At 39.4% G+C, this 18,116-nt stretch overlaps 1 long non-coding RNA gene across 1 annotated transcript; it reads right to left on the reverse strand.

The window, feature by feature from the left end:
- Window positions 1-10,629: 10,629 nt before the first annotated feature.
- On the reverse strand, window positions 10,630-17,537 carry LOC124787574. Its single transcript, XR_007015971.1, has 2 exons — window positions 17,211-17,537; window positions 10,630-10,950 (listed from the first exon to the last, which is right to left on the reverse strand). It is a non-coding gene; the product is annotated as an uncharacterized LOC124787574 (long non-coding RNA).
- Between the last annotated feature and the right edge of the window lie 579 nt (window positions 17,538-18,116).

Here is an 18,116-nt window from a genome sequence, read left to right on the forward strand (position 1 = left end):
GAGGTATAGAACGTAACTGATGAAAGGAGAAAATATAAAACAACAGTAAATGAAGTAGGCGAAAAGGAATACAAATGTCTCAAAAATGAGGTTGACAGGAAGTGCAAAATGGCTGAACAGGGATGGCTAGAGGACAAATGTAAGGATGTAGAGGCATATATCACTAAGGGTAAGATAAATATTGCCTATAGGAAAATTAGACACACCTTTGGAGAAAAGAAGAACCATGTGTATGAATATGAAGAGCTCAGATGGAGAACCAGTTCTAAGCAAAGAAGGGAAAGCAGAAAGGTGGAAGGAGTATACAGAGGGTCTATATAATGCAGATGCACTTGAGGGCGATATTATGGAAATTGAAGAAACGAAGATGAAATGGGAGATATGATACTTTTGAAGAATTTGACAGAGCACTGAAAAACCTAAGTCGAAACAAGGCCCCAGGAGTAGAAAAAATTTCATTAGAGCCTTGGGAGAGCCAGCCCAGATAAAGCTTTATCATCTGGTGAGAACAATGTATGGGACAGGCTAAATACCCTCCGACTTCAAGAATATAACAACTCCAATCCCAAAGATAGGTGTCGACAGGTGTGAAAATTACCGTACTATCAGTTTAATAAGTCATGGCTTCAAAATACTAACATGATTCTTTGCAGACACATGGAAAAACTGGTAGAAGCTGACCTTGGGGAAGATCAGTTTGGATTCTGTAGAATTTTTCTAATACATGAGGCAATACTGACTCTACGACTTACGTTAGAAGATTGGTTAAGGAAAGGCAAACCTGTTTTTCTAGCATCTGTAGACATAGAGAAGGCTTTTGGCAATGTTGATTGGAATACTCTTTCAAATTCTGAAGATGGCAGGGATCAAATACAAGGAGCGAAAAGCTATTTACAAATTGTACAGAAACCAGATGGCAGTTATAAGAGTTGAGGGACATGAAAGGGAAGCAGTGGTTGGGAAGGGAGTAAGACAGGGTTGTAGCCTATCCCTGATGTTATTCAGTTTGTATATTGAACAAGCAGTGAAGGAAACAAAAGGAAAATTTAAAGAAGGGATTAAAGTCCAGGGAGGAGAAATAGTCAGGTTTGCTGATGACGTTGTAATTCTGTCAGGCAGCAAAGAACCTGGAAGAGCAGCTGAACACAATGGACACTGTCTTGAAAAGAGGATATAAGATGAACATCAACAAAAGCAAAATGAGGATAGTGAAACAGTCTAATTAAATCAAGTGATGCTGAGGAATTGGATTAGGAAATGGGACACTTAAAGTAGTAGATGACTTTTGCTATTTAGGGAGCAAAATAACTGATGATGGTTGAAGTAAACAGGATATAAAGTGTAGACTGGCCATGGCAAGGAAAGTGTTATTGAAGAAGAGAAATTTAACACTGAGTATAGAATTGTCAAGAAGTCTTTTCTGAAAGTGTTTTGGAGTGTAGCCATGTATGGAAGTGAAACATGGACAATAAATAGTTTGGACAAGAAGAGAATAGAAGCTTTTGAAATGTGGTGCTACAGAAGAATGCTGAAGATTAGTTTTGTAGATCATGTAAGTAATGAAGAGGTACTGAATAGAATTGGGGAGAAGAGGAATTTGTAGTACAACTTAACTAGAAGAAGGGATCAGTTGACAGGACATGTTCTGAGGCATCAAGGGATCACCAATTTAGTATTGGAGGGCAGCGTGGAGGGTAAAAATCTTAGAGGGAGACCAAGAGATGAATACAATAAGCAGATTCAGAAGGATGTAGGTTGCAGTAAGTACTGCACAGGATAGGGTAGCGGAGAGCTGCATCAAACCAGTCTCAGGACTGAAGACAATAACAACAACAACAACAATGGTAAGTGATGAAGTCTCGAGGACTGGTACACTAGCAGCTATATGTGTCAGAGTGTAGCATGCAGGCAGGAGATGTGTGCTGATATGAGTTGTGTGCAAACCTGGAAGTTGGGATTGGAAGTTTGAACAAAGTAGCTCAAATCTGTGGACGCAAATCGCATCTCCATAGACATAGTATGGGAACAGGAGATTGCTACAAATCTGTGCCTGATCAAGAAAGATACAAATGGCAAGCTGTAATCCTTAAACTCATAGATGTCTAAGAGAGAGGAAAATAATAATTCCTCTCATTAGACTGTTAATAATAAAGAAAAATATTATCAGTGGTGACTAAGTTAAGGCTGAAATGATCCCAGTTATGTTTCAGTGAGAGGTGTCTTATGCGTGACTATCTTGTCACCTAACATTTCTTATAATTCAAAATCAACAGTTCAAGCATATACAAGTATGTTAAGATAATGGAAATTATCTGCACCAATTATAATGAATGAGTGTGCATGTCGGGGTGCGTGTGCACACACATCATCACAATGTGATGTATCTGAATGGCAAACAAGTTGTTGGGCACCCACTTCCATCCTGCCCAGTACTCTTTTTAACTTCACTGATCCTGTCTACTCTTCCTCGCAGTCTTCACTTTAGCAATTTTGTCATCCCACTCAAAATTTGCTTCTAAACATAGTCATTGTACACGGAATAAAGGAAGATAATCAGGCACAGAGTCGCATGTATATGCACACTACGTCCAAATGTTTTCGCATGGAAACAGGGTGTGGGAAGGATAAGTGTAGTTGATGGTTGGGAAGGTGGAGTGCACAATGATGTGGAGGAGCAAACTGTGAGAGGGATGACAGAATTGGGGAGGTGAAGACTTGAGGGAGTGTGTGTGGGTGCATAGCAAAGTCGTTCCTGGCGCAGGGTGGAATTGGATGTCGCACAACTTCATAAGATCCAAATCTATCAGTTTGTGACTGGGACCCTCCTCTGTGCCTGCTACAACTGCATTGAAGATGTCAGCTCCTCTCCCCCAGTAAGAGTATTACTCAACTGGCATCCCACAGCAGAGGGTTACCTTTCTCTGGACCATTCAGCAAACCAACACTGCCTCACTGCCCAGTGCCTTCCTCCAGTGAACCTTTGTCTGGTCATCTTAGCAGCCATCTCCCATCCCTCATGTGGATTGCCTGGACCTGTCTTACAGACCAAAGGAAACAGTAGACCCCCTTTGTGTGTCAGCATTTACTCGTCTGTTCTTGGCAAATTTCCTGGTCCAAAAGTCATCTGTGCTGATGGCTCAAAGGTTGTCAATAACATTTGCTGTTCCCTCACACATTCTAGGAGTCACGAAAAATAATGTGTACTGTGTAGTTCACTATTTTTATAGCAGCATCATAGGCCATTACCCAAGGCCTTTGTTACATTTGCACTCGATTTGATGGAAATTTCTTAATCTGTCATTGTTCTCTAAGCGGTCTACATGCCACAAGCCAATGCTAACCTCAGAACTAAATGGTTTCAGCCACAATCAGTCTTCTCACTGCCCTTCGTGGTATCTGGAATAGGTGGACCCCAACTTATGTTGGGATTTTGAGGAACAAGCTGGCTGATCAATTAATGGAGGAGGCCGCTAAAATGGAAATCCCACTACATCCTATTGCAATCCAAGGCAACGGTTGGCATTTGACAAATGCCTGGAATGTTACCTGTCATGATGGATGAAATACAGGCTGAGGTGCTCGTGCAGCATGGAGATGCTATTTGTGGTTAAGGTGTCATTCCCTTATTGCACTGAAGAAAATGATTAAGTCTGGAAGATGATATCAAGTTCTATGGCATTGTGTACCGCTTACTATAAAGGAACAATTTGGAAACAATGATTATATCAACTTGACTATGCACTGTCATAAAGCAGCATTTGTGAGGCAATGGTTTGTGGGCAATAACACTCCTGAAATGGACTGGCCTGCCCTGCCCAGAGTCCTGGCGTGAATCCAAGGGAACACTTTTGGGATGAGTTAAAACACTGGACTTCCCTCCAGACCCCAGTGTCCATCAATACCTACTCTGATTTCTGAAGAAAAATAGGGTGTCATTCCTCCAGCCCTTCAGACACCTCACTGAAAGCATCTGCAAACAGGTTAAAGTGTCATAAAGGCAAAGGGTGGACATACTCCATATTAATGTGAGATAATGTGGATATTTTTGATCACATAGTGTAAAAGCCATAAATAATAAGAGCATTTGTGAATAACTGCCTGATCCAAGTGAGCCCATTTGTTGTTGGCTACAGAGTGTGTGACTACCTTCTTCACTAATTCCAAAGGTGTGGATTTTTCTAAGAGAGTGAAATAAAGTACCGGTAACAATCCTGGCGCAAGTTTGGCACTTGCATATTTTTGTTGCCTGCTTCTTGTGTAACTTTAAAGCACAGTGTTCTGTACTTTCTAAATTGGTCCGTGAGATTGTGCCACGTTTGACTGTTAGAACCTTGTAACAATTTTTATTTAGTTGACACTCCAAACAAATGTTTTTTAAAAATGTAATGTAACTGGAGAGATTAAAAATCTACTCACCATGCATTGGCATGAAAACACCATATACAACGTTGTGGCAGAAGGGTTGAAGGGGAAGGAAGATGGATGAAGAAAAAGGACTGGCAAGGTTTAGGAACTGGGGAGAGTTTGGAATAGTTGCCCAAAACCCTGGGTCAGGGGAAACTTGATGGATGAGATGAGAAGGAAAAGCTCATTGTTGGGGATTGCATCATCTCAGGTTTGAAAACCTGATAGCTTATAGGTGAAAGATACGGTAGCAAGTGAGACACAGATTACTGACACAATATTGTGCAAGAATTAAGAGTGGAAACCTAAGTACACTGTATATGTATGTTAGCACATTGGACTCACATTCGGGAGGACGACTGTTCAAACCCGTCTCCGGCCATCGTGATTTAGGTTTTCCGTGATTTCCCTCAATCGCTTCAGGCAAATGCCGGGATGGTTCCTTTGAAAGGACACCGCCGGTTTCCTTCCCTCACCTGAGCTTGCGCTCCATCTCTAATGGCCTCGTTGTCGACGGGACGTTAAACACTAATCTCCTCCTCCTCCTGTATATGTATGGGGGATAATTTCCAGATGAGAAATTAAGATATATAGAAAACTAAAGGGACTGAAGAAAGGAATAGTTACTGTGAAGAAATGCCGAGACCGAAAAAATTAACATAAATTAAGGCCAGGCAGGTGGTGACAACGAACAACATGTAACGCCACTTCCCATGTGTGGAGTTCTGAGAAGCTAGTGTCTGGGGGGAGAAATCCAGATGGTGTGTGTGGTGAAACAAGCACTGAGGTCATGACTGTCATGTTTTAGAACATTCTCTACATCAAGATATTGTGTGTAGCCAGTGTACATCCTATTGTCCATGTCTACCCTGACTCATAACTTGGTGGAAGTCATACAAATGTAAACAGCCAAACAGGCTTTACATAACAGCTGGTACACAGGAGTTCTTTCACAGGTAGCTCTCTCTTTGATAGTGTGTGTTTTGCCAGTTACAAGGTTGGTATAGCTGGTGATAGAAGGGTGCATAGGACAGATCTCACAGCAATGATAGTCACAGGGGTAGGCCTGTTTTGTAATTTCTGCCCAGAAGTTCTTATTTCACATCATTTGCAGCTAGTTCCCAACACAATATTAAAGCAGTTATCATTGATGTTTCTAGAGAAATCCAAAGATGATTTTGTAGTACCACTAAATATCTTTTTTATGGTGAGAAATAACTGCCCATTTGGTATGGAATTTCTGTGCCTTGTTTCCTTAAGTTATGTTCAGTAATGACTGCTAGTTTCAGATTTTCATTTGCGGATCAGCCTCTGCCCAATGAAACAGCATCTAACACGTGCTTTGCTGACAGAATACTTCCATTCTGCCCTTCCATTTTCCAGCAATAATGGCACCAGTGGACTCCTACCACTTCACCCTGTTTATGCCAAATTTGTCTTCTTTTCAAGGAGTTTTTTTTCCCCTCAAGGAACCGATATATGAAAGTAATCGGCAAGTCTGAAGTTGTTATTAACTTTGACCACCAGGTCATTAATAATGAACAGCTTGGCCCCTTATAACTTGCCTGAGGAATGCCAAAATTTACTGCAGTCAATGACTCCGCATCCAAGATTACATGCTGCATCATCTAAACCAAGAAACCTTCAAACCTGTAGCAAATTTTGATACACTGTATGGCCATACTTCCAGTAATGTTTTAACAATCTAAAAATATAGCGTCCACCTGACTTGATCCATGGTTTCCAGAATGCGATGTGAGCAAAATGCAAGACAGATTTTGAAAGACTGATGTTTTCAGAATCCATGCGAGTTGGCACTGAGGATGTAATTTTGTTTGAGCTCAAAAAATGCACTAAGGTCCAACAGCAAGTGCACAATGTTATGGCCTATTGGGGTTGGCACATGTACACAGTAGAAATGTGTGTAAACGTAGGCAAGACAAATGGCAGTATTTTCCTGTGAAGACATTGACCACAAATGGGGAAATTCACTGACGCAAGTAACACCCATGAAGGACAAATTGTTATGGCCCAGCAGACAGAAATGTAAAAAGTAGTCAGCTGTTTGCTTCTCTGTTGTGAACATCTGTAGAGTGGGTAGAGGATGGTGAAACCATGAGTGGGTTAAAAGGTGTTGGATGTCCATGCATTACAGAATGTGCAGGTCAGAGGCATGTCCACTGAAGCAGAATAGGTGACAGCTGTGGCAGATTTGAAGCTGTAGATGCAGGTGTAAGTATGCCAGATCACACCACTCAGCACCCATTGTTGAACATGGGTGACTCTGCTGTGTGTGTTCCCATATTAATTGATTGTTGTGGCCACTTGATTAATAAGACTGGACCACAGATCAGTTGGATTGTTGCAGTGTTGAATGAATCATGTTTCTTGTTGGAACAGTTTGATGGTCTGAATACCCCATTGTCCAGGTAAATGGCTCCTTGAAATATACAGTATGCCACAGTTACCAGTAGATGGGTATAACATTATGCTCTGAAGGCCATTCACCTGGGCATCCTGTAGGACTCGTGGTGGTAAACTAAGGCACTGTGACAGCTGTGGTCTATGTGAACTTTACTGTGGATCCCCTTCATGCTTTGATGTTTTCCCAGACATCAGCATTTCCAGCTGGGTAACTTGTTATTAAGCCCACTTCTTTGTGTGTTATTAACACTTCAGTACTGCAGGTTCTCCTACAGCTGTAATAATTATCTGTACTGTGTGCAGAATCAGATAATCCAAAAACCTGTGTGTGTGCATCCCCACACAAAGTTACGTACAAAGGTAGCATTCTGAGGTGAGTAATATACCCCTGACATATTTAGGGAGAATGCATTTCTTAGCCCTTTGTGCAAGTTGCAGTCCAGCATGCCATGAAATTTCAAGTTTACACTCCAAGCTACTCATTCAAATCAGAACGATGAGGGGTGAGAGGGTTTGTAGCACAATCAGTTCTGAGAACAATACTGCAGATTGTGACCTTTGTTGAAAGTTCAAGCAAGACTGGTCATTTCCACAGTCAATGGCTTGATCCATGTATAATCTCTGAACCCTGACTGCAAGCATTGTTTGCTTCATTCAGTGTGTGCCACAATCTGCACCATTTCCTCAATTTGTGAATAAAATAGAAGTCCCAACTTGTTTGGCAAGGCGCCCCCCCCCCCCCCCCCGCCAGCTACATGTACTGAGTGCATGTGTACTTGGTGCCATTTCATGAGTCAGGTAGTGTATCCTCAAAAGCATTGCAAGTTGCTAAGCCTGAGAGCAAGAATGATTGGTCCAAACTCAGCAACAATGCCAGCTCAAGGATCTATGTGACATGTAGCCAGCACATCTTGTTTACTTATATACGACACTAGGAAGCTGGACTAAAAGCAGCCATGATGTTCTATATTGATTGACACTGCAGGGAGCCATATGCTAAAGGCGAGCTGCTAGCCAGTTTAGTTCTTTATAGAGCACTACATGCATTCTGTGCCGCCTTGTCAATATTGCTCCCCGCCACTGCAGTCTGTCAGTTATTTTAACCTAAGTATAATACTTCCCCCACCCCCCCTTTCCGTATGGTAAAATGGTATTATCTGCATGCTATTAAAAAATCAAACAGGGAACAAATTACAGATTGGTTTATTATTTGAGTCAGTAAGGAGAAGATATCCAAAGCAGCAGATGTCAAGGCTGGGTGGCTTTATAGAGGTAAATCAGAATAGGTTTACATCACATGAATAACTTTCACAGGAGCTGCATACATTTTGTCCAATCAATGATGAAGCAGATTTCCAGGGAAAGTTGTCCATAAAGAAATAATGATTCAATGGCAAGACATGCCCCACACACAATTCAGTTCCAACGGGTACTCGAATAGAGGTGGCAAAAATTAATGTAACTAATAGATATAACTGGTTATTGAGATAATTGCTTCTCTGATATTGGCAGTTATTTCAATAACTGCCAACAGTGTCTTTGCTTAAGTGGGTCTAACAGTCCCTGTTAAGATGTTCTATAGAGTAGGAGTTGCCTATCAAAGTCTTTCAAACTCTCCGAACAGTGGTTGGTTGCTGACAATTTATTGAAAACATGTATTCCTGAATATTAGACCCCTTTTTGGACCAAGGTAAGTGATTTTAGGTCTTTATGTAGATTGTTGTTCTTATTCCTAGTATCGAGCTATTGGTTGGAAGTACTTGCAACAAATTTCATTAAGGAATAAATATACTAGGAAGCAATGGTTAGAATATAATGTTCTTGAATTTATACCACAAAGTATTTTTGTTACATGCTTTTACATGCTAAAAACTTTTGCTCAGCTTGTGTTACCCCAAAATATGATCCCTTATGACATAATAGAATAAACGTATAAGTTTTTTTGTATCTATGTCTCCTACTAATCCCTGAAATTTAACACTCAACCTTTTCGATCTGCATGTCTTCATATATTATGCACATGCTGTAGCTGGAGAAATCTAGCAGTTTTCCAAATCTCAAAACTTGGATTAGCATACTCACACTTTCCCCAATAGGACTATCTTGTACAGGAGTAAACGAATTACAAATTATGTATATTTTTGTGTCGTATTACAAGGCTGTACACTTATTCCGTTAAGTGAACATCACAACAAATTAAACTTTGAATTTAATCTACAGTATTCAGCTTACATTTTACGTAAACAGTGCTGTGGCGAAGTTCCACGTACTTTCTGTTGCAGCTGTGAGGATAATATTTCTAATAGTGACCGATACCCTACATACATACTGTGAAACACTAACAATTGTTCAAACATCAACTAAAATGTACCCACAGTTAATTAGCTGAAGTTGTCATGATTCATACGTTCCTGCCATTTCACACTACCTGCAGTTATATTGATAACTAAACTGATGGTTTCCATCTACATTGTTATTTAACTGTAACCCTGGCCGAGTATTCAGTAGTGAAAAATAACTTAAAAATAACTGGAACTGTGATAAGTTACTACAGAATAACTGGCCCATCTCTATACTCATAGGCTGTGTTGGTAGCTGAAATGCAGAATTCAAATATTGACTTGGCAGTATGGTTCTGAAATTTTACATCCTAAGTCTAACAATAGTTTGAAAAGAAAAAAAAAACTAAAAAAATTGAGTCAGATTCTTGAGGTATGATTATCACACTACAGCTTTACTGCATAGAAACTGTACGGCAGGAACATTTGGTTTATCTACACACATAGTTTACATTGTAATTTGAAATGTTATTTATCACATGGGCACAAATAAAGGTCTTTCCGTGGAAAAAAAAAATCAGTTTTCAACGATTTAATGAATAAGTCTTCTTTCAATAAATAAAGTGGAAGTCCACACAACAGAATTAGCTAATTTATTTTATCCTTTTTGGTGTAACTGTTCCAAGAAAGTGTAAAGCATATATACACATCACAGCTCATTGAAGAAGGAAAAACAAAGTTTTTAAGCACTTGCAATACACATCTACATATTTATATTTGTAAAAATAAATCTATTACTACACATCTAGGTAACAATGCATTACTGTCTAATTCTACTGAACACTCAGTTTTTATATACATTTAAAATAAAGAATAAAAGAAAAATTGCATGAATTAATGTGGCCCACAGAATTAGTGACATTAATTAAGGACTGTTGGAAACAGATACAGCCGAAGCAGAAGATATGCTACCGAATGCAGTCCAGCAGGTGCAGTGGTTCATAATAGAAAGCTTTATGGTCCCATTTCCTCAACATGAGTAAACATCTGCATATCATAAAAGTTTCCATTACCAGGAACAGCTTCAGTCTAATCATACTACTTCCATTTCTTACATATGAAATGACTACGAAAAACTATGTATTGAGGTATTAGCACACAAATATATGAAACAGAATCTTGTAGCAGACCAAAAGTGCACAGATGCTGCTTTGGTAGAAAAATCAACTTATTAGGAAAATTGATACTGATGATAGCACATACACCTTTATTATTTACAAAACAGCAAAAGTGACTATATCTATATGACGGAAGAAAATTTTATAGGTATCTGATATTAACTCTCAAAGCTGACTGCAAAAGATAATTTATTTTGGGAAATCCTTTGTGATAATTACGTTCAGAGTTTGCTTCTACATAACAATCAAACTGAAAACAATATGGAGTATTTTGTGGCATGATTGCATGTATAACTCGCTGCCTTTTTTAAACATATATTTGTATATGATCAAAAATGCTAAAACATTCTACACAATATTTACTGCAACAACAATGTGGAGTGAAAGGTAAAGACATTAATACAGCTTCCTTATAATTTAACCTGTATATATCAAACGTCTGTAACATCACTATGCCACTGGCTCTCAGCAATCTCATTGCTACAGCCGAATTGTATCTTACGCTGTGGCACCCACTGCAGAACGGAACATGGAGAAAGTAAACTGCAGAGGCTCCTCATTATGTGTCAGCTATTTTTTGGTGGTGGAACCTTCTGTTCTTCATTAGAACCAAGATGGTTTTTTTCAATCTCCTTCAGATCTATATTATGATCCTTAATTGCTTTCTGAAAAGAAGAAAATCTGGGTAACACAAAATTAACTGCTGATAACACAATAGTTAACTATATACTGTGCTTGACACCAAGGAACAATGCATTTCTATACAGGTATTACCATCCGATCAGAAATTAATTTTTTAGTTACCTGCACACATCTCACTACACACAAGACCAAATCAAAATAAGAAAAGAAGCCAATAAATGAAAAGCGTCACTTCTGAGGAGTACTTTGAGGATGGAAGGAAGGTAGTGTTTAACGCCCCTTTGACAATGATTCATTAGAGATGAAGCATAAACTTTAATAGGTCAAGATTGATCTTGGAAAAACCAAGGAAATACATCTGGGTGCTTTTCCTCTGCTGTAACCACTGCACTACCAGGTTTAGTAAGAGAAATTGGGCCATGAGATGAATTTCTCAATCAAACTTTTATACGAAACAATTCCTGGGTGCACCATTACGAATCAGGGTGTAAAAGATACCACATGACAAGGACACACCCACCTTCACTCACATATTCAAGCCAGAACCATCTACTGCAAAAGTCAAGGTAATATCATAAGGTTTCTGGAAAAATACTACAGTAAAACTCTGTTCCAACCACCATCAAAGATGAAAGTTACACTTGACTCAGCAAGGTACCCACTACCAGGAACATATTGCAGCACATGTGAATATGGCCACCAATACATCATCTAGGAAACAGTACCTTATCTTGCAGTGCTATGTCACACATACTTGACATGTGCAGCTGGGACACAAAACACTGATGGAAGAGCACAGCATCAAAAAGAAAGATTTCATTTATTTTGAAAACATCAAGTTTTCAGACAGCCAACAGCTGTTGCAAGTGTAATCAATAGAAATAAAAAATAATTACAATATTTTCAACATGGTTGAGTGTTATCGGCTTAGTTTGGCACTGAATCCCGTGTTAGCAACTGCACACCCAGTGTACTTTGAGCAGTGGTTGACACACCAAGGAGATCAAGAATGCCCATGCACGTAATTACACACAGCCTCTGACCCTGGAATGACAAGTCCTCACATACCACCATAGCAAGATAAATGCTCAACAACAGTTAATTATACAAAGATACATCTATACTATAATCATAGGCACATGAAGCTACTGTACCTTCACACATTCCTGATACACTTTGAAATATGGGGCACACATGTCATCATTTGTTTCACCCTTTAAAAACTTCTCTGAGAACCATGTCAAGAAGCAGGCATCATACTCCTTCTTTAAATCATTACAAGTTTCTCCAATGCTATTCATTCCAAAACCTGAAGCAAAGTATTAAAAACCGAGTAAATTTAATACACAACATGAACATGCTGATTATGTTACTTTTACGTTCACAACTGAAGATGACAGTGATACAATCATCTACACTTGATTTAATGAAGACTGTCAGGATGAATATATTACTTAATTTGTATAGGCCAAGCAAAGGATTTCTTGTGCTGCTTTGTTTATTTCTGCATGGAAATCATACTGCAATAACATTAACCTACGTTCAGTATCCATCTGTGGAAAATCCAGGACGGAATGTAGCAATATTATGAGAAGGAATGTTGCTACTCACCATATACCTGAGATGCTGAGTTGCAGATAGCCACAACGACGTGTCACTGTCCTCACCCATCCAGCCCCTTCCTTGTTCCCATTCCAACCCTACAGTCATCATTCCACCACCACACCCAGTCTTTTTATTTCTCTCCTTTATCGCTGCCCTGCACCCCCCCCCCCCCTCCCCACCTCTCCTCTGCCCACAATATAACCCGCAGCGCTTCACTGTCTGCCACCCCCACCATACTATCCCTCCCCACCCCAGCCCCCTCATTACCCCCACTCAGTTGCCACTCCCATCACGTACTGTGCTACTGCTCGGAGGGCAGTTTCAGTTGCCTGAGACTGTAGTCATGTGCGTGTGTTGCGATTGCATGAGTGTGTGTATCTATTGTTGACGAAGGCTGTGACTCAGCATCTCTGCTATATGGTGAGTAGCAACTTTCCTTCTCATAATATTGTTACAATATCCAACTGTCTTTTCATGTACACTTCTGTGTAGTAGTATTGTGCTGAGCAAAGTTCTAAACCGTGATCAAAGGAAGAGTAAATATGTTTCATTCATGCAATTACTTTTCATTCACACAGGTGTATGTAGCATGGTTCTGGAGATGTTGGCTTCCCATACATATGATACCATCTCCCCCCCCCCCCCCCCCTTTATGCAGTCTGCTCATACACACATTTACTGCCCTACCCCATACACATTATGTGACCAAAAGTATCCGGACACCTGGCGGAAAATGGCTTACAAGTTCGTGGCACCCTCCATTGGTAATGCTGGATTTCAATATGGTGTTGGCCTACCCTTAGCCTTGATGACAGTTTCCACTCTCACGCACATACATTCTATCAGGCACTGAAGATTTCTTGGGGAATGGCAGCCCATTCTTCACGGAGTGCTGCACTGAGGAGAGGTATTGATGTCGGCTGGTGAGGCCTGGTATGATGTCTGTGTTCCAAAACATCCCAAAGGTGTTCTATAGGATTCAGGTCAGGACTCGGTGCAGGCCAGTCCATTACAGGGATGTTATTGTCGTGTAACCACTCTGCCACAGGCCGTGCATTATGAACAGGTGCTTGATTGTGTTGAAAGATGCAATCGCCATTCCCTAATTGCTCTTCAACAGTGGGAAGCAAGAAGGTGCTTAAAACATCAATGTAGGCCTGTGATGTGATAGTGCCATGCAAAACAACAGGGGTTGTAAGCCTCCTCCATGAAAAACACGACCACACCATAACACCACCGCCTTCGAATTTTACCGTGATTCATCACTACACACAACATTTTTGCACTGTTCAATTGTCCACTGTTTAAGCTCCTTACACCAAGCGAGGCGTCGTTTGGCATTTACCGGCGTGATGTTTGGCTTATGAGAAGCCGCTAGACCATAAAATCCAAGTTTTCGCACCTCCCACTTAATTGTCATAATACTTGCATTGGATCCTGATGCAGTTTGGAATTCCTGTGAGATGGTCTGGATAAATGTTTGCCTGTTACACATTACGACCCTCTTCAGCTGTCAGCAGTCTCTGTCAGTCAACAGAGGAGGTCAGCTTGTATGCTTTTGTGCTGTACATATCCCTTCACATTTCCACTTCACTATCACGTTGAAAACAGTGGACCTAGGGATGTTCAGGAGTGTGGAAATCTTGTGTGCAGACATCGGACACAAATGACACCCAATAACCTGACCACGTTCGAAGTCCATGACTTCCGCAGAGCGCCCCATTCTGATGTCTGACAATGTCTTAATGGCTACTGAGGTCACTGAAATGGAGTACTTGGCAGTAGGTGGCAGCACAACGCACCTAATATGAAAAACGTATGTTTTTTGGGGGTGTCCAGATACTTTTTATCACATAGTATATTATTATACAGTATGATAAATTTGGGTGAATTTGGTCTACAGTGTATCTATATCAACTGTGTGGCACATTTTCTTCGTTAAAAATACATTGCTCCTTATTTTTGAGCTGATCTTTTCTATATGACTTTCCCTAATCATAAGTCTGTCCACTGTCCATCATAGGAACTTGCAACTATCACCTTCTGTTAGCATTTTGCCCCTAAGTCTTATATTTAGTTTCTCTTCATTTTTTTGTTTTCTTTGCAAGTATTTCCATTGGATTATTTTCTTTTCATTTACAAACAGATTGTTTTCATTTGAATATTCATTTGCCCTTTCTATGGCCACAGCAGTCCCTGCTTCTAAATCATTTATTGAGTTACTACTTAAAATGAGGGATGTATCATCTGCATACTTGATCACATTTTCTTTTACTTATGCCGCCATGTCATTTACATACAATATAAAAATTATTAGGGGATCAAGTACTGAGCCTTGTGCTATTGCATACTTCACCATTTGAAAATAAGACTGAAAAGTTTCAATCTTCTTGCTTATATTGTACTTATTTCTACACTTTGTTCATCATTTTTTTTATAAATGATTTTGTTAGACTGGCAGCATTCCCCAATACCATATCTACACAGTTTGTCTAACAGAATAGAATGGCAAATACAACCACAGACTTTTGAGAGATGAAGAAAGGCACTAAAAATTCTTTTTGTTTTCCGAAGCTCTGACTATGCGTGTCATGAAACGTGCCAGTGCTGCTTTTGTATACATGTCTTTCCTAAATCGATGCTATGTTTCATCCAGGATACTTTGTTTGTGTATGAATTTTATTACTATAGTCTTATAACTATTTCTACAATTACTGAGCAAGTGGATATAATTATTATAGGTCTAGTTTCTAGGATACCTGGTATGACTGACTTTGTAAATTTACTCTTTTACAGACATGTAGGGAATGGTCCCTTTTCCATCACCAAGTTTACTAGTAGTGTCAGAGGCTTAACTAGGTACCATGAGCAGTGTATGATTATTTTATGCAGATATTCTATCTATGCCATCTGTGTCTTCGTTGTTCCATTATCTGGCAGTACCTTCTGTTTCATCTGTTCCAAATAGGAATAGAAATTCTGTTATTTCTGGTGAAGCTATACCCCTTTTAGCAAATGCTTCATTTTATTTCATTAGCTTCTGAACTGATTTACATAATACTGGTTTACAGTGAAACATACCACATGTGAATCATTCCTTTCCTTTGTGCTATAAGTATTATGTTCACAGTTTGTCTTATCTGATGCATTCTTGATTGTATTTGTGTGTGACCAGACTCTCTTAGAAATATTTGATAAAGCTCCCTGTTTGACGCTGATATAATCTCGATTTTGTTTGCCTTATCTTGTTATATTCTTTCTCCTGATATCTGTAGATTTCATTTCACAGTCTACTTCACTATCACATTTGCTATATCTTTCAAATCTTCTCTAGCATTCGTGGTACCTGTCTTACTATGTCTAGGATTTGATAATATTACGAAAAGGATAGCTGCTACTCATCATAGAGCAGAGATGCTGAGTCACAGATAGGCACAATAGAAAGCTTTGGCCAAACAGCCCTCCATCAAAAACAAACAAACATACATAGTCTCTGCTTAATTGGCTGAAAGCTTTGTTTGACATTCTTTTTGTTGTGCCTGTCTGTGATTTAGCATCTCCATTGTACGGTGAGTAGTAACTACTCCTTTCATTCGACTGTCATTATTCCATCCTAGATCTTCCATTGTGCGTACTTTTAGTTTATTTAAAGATATAATTGTAAAAACATGATCTATTGTATGATGTTTCAATGTTTCTAGTTGGGCCATTCACAAGCAGCTTTATATTACATGTATTTACAACATCAAGAACACTTTTTGTACAGCTGCTCTGTTTCAAAGTATGTATAATTAGAGATCACCAGCCACTATTAAACACAGGAATTCTTTAACAGATTTCTCAAGTGGGTACACCAAGTTCAATTAGTAAATCTTTTATCCCAGAGCTTGGAGAGCAATATATACCCAACATTAGACATTCGTCCTTATGAAAATTTGCTTGAAATGCTGTTGCTTCAAAACACGTTTTCTCTACAGTTTGTGATTGGTCATGAAACACATTACTTATACTGCTATCCACACACAATTCTACCACACCAGTTTTATGTTCAGTTCTTCAAAAATATGACATTCCATTATAACTTACTTTATTTCATTTTTCAGTCATCCCAGGTCAGTCATTATGAATATATTTGGTACCTCTACAGCAAGTAACACTTTTTATCTTCTCGGCCTTTGAAGCATACTGAACGTTTTGATGAAATATTCGTATTACCTGCGAATATCAGAATTCCTGGTCTTTAATTTCCGCAGCTTAATTCCTTTAAGCTTAAATGCTCTGGTGCCTGTTCGTTACAGAACAGTCTATTCCACAGGAACATTGGGCCGTTCTCCGTAATGAGGCCATATTGTGTTAGCCATTACTTTATCTCTAAGCTCGAAATCAACATTAACAGCTATTTAACCAATTTGATTCAAGCTTTTCCGCTGTAAAGTTGTAATAATTAGGAAAGGTATTTCGCAGGATGCTAATGACATATCAACGTTTGTGCCAGTTGAATTGCTATATGTTATTTCGTTCTACCAGCCGTTCGTTTTATAGACAGTAGAGACCGTGGTCCGGGTAGATAGATTGACCGCTTGGAAACATAGTACTATGATACGATCGACAGAGGGCTACATGTTATCCACTAATTCCACAAAAAATATATATAAAAATTTCTTACGCAACCACAAACCTGTGTATAACGGTTCGCTAACAAATCACAAATAGACCTCAAATGCAATCACTTCTAATTTGCAACGTCAAACATGAGTTAAACAGAATCTTCTTTCATATTGTATTCGAACTGCTGATTACACCAAACCAAACAATTTCAGCGAAGATATGACATTGGTTACGTCTAGCCTTCACAAGACAATTGCGTAAACCAGTCAACGATTCGAATTTTGTGAGGTAAAAAGTAAACAAATTTCAACTTTTAGAAAAGAAACGCAACTAATACTGTGGTTCCAGGGTGATAGAAATTAAGATTGGCATGTGAGTAAACGGCAATCCACACCGGTCGTCACGTCACATCACGTCATATTACGCTCCGTCCCCTCAAAACATACAGCAATATGCAAATATGCTTCTCTGTTCTCTGGTTTGCCACCGTATGGTATTATGTACGGATGAAATATGGTGCAAGTTTTACACTAAACGATCCGGCGGCAAACCCGAGAAGCGTATTTGCAACAGATCCGTCGGGAAAGTCTGAAAAGTCACATTCAGCAATGTATTTCAATTGGCGGCATCCACACAAGCCGTCACGTCACGTCATGGAACCGTCAAGATTTATCTGGAGGAAAGTTTTGACGGCTGATTCATCCGTCCGTTACTGATCACGTCACTCACCAGCTCATCTCCTCACGAATCCCATTGCACAGCCGTGAGCAGTACTCCATATTTCGATTCATCATGGTTCTCGTGTTTGATATCAATTGTGTTTGTTCGTGATTTATTATAAAATGTTTCGTTTCGTTATTTCTTTCGTTAAAATTTGTAATAAATGACGACAGATCAGTTGAAGCAAGGAAACAGCAGTCTGAACAGTACGACATGAGAGAAGTAAATTACATGCCCTCTGCTACATTTATAAACT

The sequence above is a fragment of the Schistocerca piceifrons genome, chromosome 1 (genome assembly GCF_021461385.2).
Source record: "Schistocerca piceifrons isolate TAMUIC-IGC-003096 chromosome 1, iqSchPice1.1, whole genome shotgun sequence".
Taxonomy (NCBI): Eukaryota; Metazoa; Arthropoda; class Insecta; order Orthoptera; family Acrididae; genus Schistocerca; species Schistocerca piceifrons.